The sequence below is a fragment of the Andrographis paniculata genome, unplaced genomic scaffold, assembly GCF_009805555.1.
Source record: "Andrographis paniculata isolate CXL003 unplaced genomic scaffold, ASM980555v1 Contig66END, whole genome shotgun sequence".
NCBI lineage: Eukaryota > Viridiplantae > Streptophyta > Magnoliopsida > Lamiales > Acanthaceae > Andrographis > Andrographis paniculata.
The window spans coordinates 1,612,592-1,617,104 of record NW_026137602.1 but is presented as its reverse complement, the minus strand read 5'-3'; the positions used below and the strand labels follow the sequence as shown (position 1 = coordinate 1,617,104).

The following is a 4,513-nucleotide window of genomic DNA, read 5'->3' as shown; positions in this document are numbered from 1 at the left end:
TTTCACACTACCAAAAAAATGGCCATTTGTAGTGGTTCAATAACCGCTACAAATGACCATTTTTTGGTACAAAAAGCTATTTGTAATAATTTTGTACCGGATTTTGACCGGTGCATATACTCGAGTTACAAAAAGTCTCTGTACCGACTTTTTCCGCAACAAAAAATGGGTGGTCAACGCATTTATTGTAACAGTGTTTGTAACGCTATCATTGTACTTTCGATTTATTTGTAGCGTCCATTTACCGTTATAAAAGAATCGTTACAATAAATGCTTATCCACTTGTAACGGATTTTGTTACGGTAGTAATTCGTTACAATAGTTGGTTTTCAGAAACCTAGTTAATATTTTTTGTACCAGTATTTGTAACGACCAATTTATTGTATCGAAAAAGGTTTCCTTATTTTTTCAATAATAACCTAAAAAAAATGGTTTCGGGACCCAAAAACCTGTACGATGTGAGAAAATACTGCCAAATGACATTACAAAATATGGAAATATTACGGCAATTCTGTATCACCATAAGTTGTAGCAAGTACGCACTCTGTAGAAACATAAATATTTCGCAATATAGCCTAACATATATGGCAAAGCGTAGCAACAAACACACAAAATATAGCAGAGACAACAAGTTCAACCAACATAAAGGACTCAGTTAGCATCAATCCACAAACAAACGTCAATCATCATAGAATCACGTGCCATGCTGCAACGCCCCATGCACCGTCAAAGTGGCCGTACACCGTAGTTATGGGCGACGAACAAGCTGCCAACATTGTGCAAAATTATATAAGAATTTATTTGTGAGATGGTTAAGTTGTAATCCAATAGAAAATCTTGTAAATGTGGTTGCGTACATCTTTAAATGTCCAGTCGATTGGCTCGGCGCGGACAACCTCACCGAGTGTTTGTGCTCCGGAGATTGTCCGTAGAATAAGCGCAGCCTCCGGAACAGTAGCAGATGTAACAAAAACCCTTACTATGTCAACAGTGTCACCTATGGACATATAAAGAAAACATGTGCAAATCATCGGAAAGAAAATAGACTCACGTTTTATATAATCCATATAAAATATTAAAGATATTAACTAAAACATTATAGCATACATAAGAGAAAAGGTCGGAGATGATCGCCTAATTTAACCATCCATACAACAGCGTAATCAAAATTGTAAAATATAGATTAGTATAACTATAATTATAGCATGGTCCTATCGTGATGACATCCGGACCAACATCTGTAAAACCCCACAAGTATAAAACAACCAGCAACGTGATCAATTTATTTGATACATGTGAAAAGCTGTTTGTTTAAACAACCAACTTAAACATGTATAAATTTAAAAACAACAATTAATTGAGTACTGTTAATGTATCCAAATACCTAACACATAAGTTACATCAAAAATCAAAGTGGTTTGAGGAAAAAAATCAATTTACCCACCAACCTACAAAAATATTTAATTATAGATTTATATGCTACCCAACAAGGTCATACAGAGCAAACAACCACCCAATTACAGTTCCATATAAATTGCATTGTCACCATATCATGTATTAGTATTTTGACTAACTAATAACCATAGAATATGCTTTACTTAAAATGGCTGCAACCAAAACCGATTTCATATAGATAATATAACTAGGTTGACAACAAACCTGGGGTAGGGTCGGATAGCAACACCCCCTCACCAACAACGTTTTTTTCCAAACCACGAGATATGAGAAGAATACGAGACCCGATCTACATGAAAAACGTTATCAAATGTCAATCATATAATCATATAATCCCGGCATCTGTTGGAATACGAGAGAGCATATTAATTCCGTCACAGCATTATAGAGCATTAGAACGTTGCAAGAGAATAATTATGTTGCTAATTTTGTCCTAAAATAGCTTCTTCTTTTTTCCTATAGCTAATATTAATTCAATCATCCACAATTAACTCAATTAAGAACTCAATCCACAATCATGAATTCAAACGTCAGTATAACTTTCATCATATATAGACCATTTGAAATAAACCAGTACACAAAAGTTATCAAACAAGGTGTCACAAAAGTTTAAACTATTTTCAGTTTGAAGACATTTAATTTTTTTGCCCGTTTCACTTTCAACTTGAATTTTCCAATTTTTAAAAAACCCAAAAACTTCAGATTTATTTTTCATTAATAAAACCCAAGTTTTTCTTGAAAAATCATCAACAATGGTTAAAAAATATCTAGAACCACCAAAAGTAGACTCACAAGAGGGACCCCACAAATCACAATGTATATATTCCAAGATATATTTAGAGCATTTACGTTTTTCAACATGGGGTAAGGGAAAATGGACTTTAGTTTGCTTATTATCAACACAATTTTCACAATATTGCACAGCTGAAAATATATCATTACCAAAATATCTAGATTTTTGCAATATATCTGAACTTCTACAAACACAACAAGGAAAAATACAGAAAACCTCTTTCTCTTTCGAGATGAGGGGTTAGCCAATGAAAAATGGACCACTTAATGTATCCACGGGATATAAGGCACAAGAAAGAATGGAACAGAAAACAGAGAGTCTACAACAAATCAACTTAACTGATTTTAAGAAAAACAGTTTTGATTTTAACAATTCTTAATCAAACCAACTGTGATTTTCTCAAATATAACCAAAAAGTGGCAAAATCAAGAACAATGGTTGGTTTACAATTCTTAAAAGATTTTAACAAACTTTCAAAGTACTTGAAAAAACCTTTAAATCTAAAACTAGCCAAACAAAAACACAATCATAAATAAGGCAAAACAACAGCTATTCTCCAATCTATTTTCACAACCAAGGCTTGACCAAAATAGATTTGACACTTAGGCAAGTAACACAAAAATCAGTTACTGCACAACCCAAAAAGATAGCAAACAACACAAGTAGAACTCAAAAATAGTTACTACATCAAAAAATTAGAGGGATAAGCTATTCGTTACCCACTCCTAGCTCTACAACAGTTCTTTGACTGTCTTTAGGATCCCTTTTTGTTGCCAACCTATTACATCTCTTAAACTGCACACTCAATACACGAATTAGTATAGCTTGGATGGCACAATAAATGATTATACTAACCAACAGCCTATTCAACCAAGAATGTCACATGTAAGACAGACTTATACCAGATACACAACTTTTAGTTTCACTTTTAGGCCAATGTGATCAAGATTATAGTATTCAAGTTCTAAACCCTCAAAGTAACAATCACTCAACTTTCAGATTGTATTTCAAAACTACAGGATTGAATAAATCACAACATCAATCCCACTATAATCAAACAAAGATGAAACAGATCACATTCAAACAAGTTTCGCAAGTAACAATCTTGTTTCAAATAACAGATTTTAGCAAAACTTTATAAACGATGGCAGTTTAACATCAAACAGTTCAAGGTTTCGCACAAACAGAGAACAAGCAACCTAGATTAAGAATTAGGGAAAAATCAGTTTCAGTCCTTTTAACAAAACAAAGAACAACTCACGTTTTCAAGATTTGGGAAAAAAACAGAGGACAAATCACGATTTCAATTTTTAGCCAAAACAGAAAACAAACCGAGATTTATCAAATTCAAAAGAAACAGTGAGTTAGCCACCTAAAAGCTCTTATACCACTTGTTATTACTAATCCAAGATCCAATAGGCTATATTCTCTCGAAATCAAATCAACATCGAAGAAAACTTAAAGAAAACTTCGATTTATTACGGAAGAAACAGTTTGGACTCAGTTTACCCTAATATCAAACCAACCGACACCGAACACACATCCAAGACCCAACCACAAATGACACGCCACGGAAACGCAACAAACACACTAAACTGAAACCCAATCTAAGGAAACATTGCCGAAATTAAAGCCTAAACACATTGCAGACAAGTTACACCGCGAACCAACAATAAGGCACAAATCGAGCAATCAAACCGTAGAAACACCAAGGGGAAGGTGCGCATCGAAGGAGAAGAAGAAACTCCCAACTCGCCGGACAGATTCACCGGAGAACGCAGGCGACGTCGATCAGAATCGCTTGGGCTGGAAGAGATGAAATCGTGAATCGAGTGAGGAGAGAACCTGTTCTGTATCGTATGTACTCTGGAATGAAGTGTATGAACCGGTTCAATGGATCCAGCTTATATATATAGAGAGCATACCGGTTCAACCCTGGTTCAGACCAGACCGGTTCAAACCGGTCCAGATCCAGGCATCCTATGATCCGATGGGTCTCACAAAGATTCGGGTCAGGTAGCGGGTTCCCGGATCCGGGCTTTAATTTGGGCGGGTTGGTTGCGTGCATTCTAGGCCTCAATAATCATGGGCGAAAATATATAACATAGTTTTTGCGTAAAATGAAAAAATAATTTGTTGAGGAAATTTAAATCGTTTTCCAAAATAAATAATTATTATTTTAATTTTAATTTGTATATATTAAGTATAATTTGTAGGGGATATTAGTTTTTGCCTAAAATAAATCTTTTAAGTATAATTATTTTA

General features: G+C 34.5%; 1 long non-coding RNA gene across 1 annotated transcript; it reads right to left on the bottom strand.

Moving 5' to 3' along the window:
• Positions 1–483: 483 nt before the first annotated feature.
• On the bottom strand, positions 484–1,740 carry LOC127263149 (uncharacterized). The gene is made up of 3 exons (XR_007841378.1): positions 1,660–1,740; positions 858–997; positions 484–766 (listed from the first exon to the last, which is right to left on the bottom strand). It is a non-coding gene; the product is annotated as an uncharacterized LOC127263149 (long non-coding RNA).
• Positions 1,741–4,513: the final 2,773 nt, after the last annotated feature.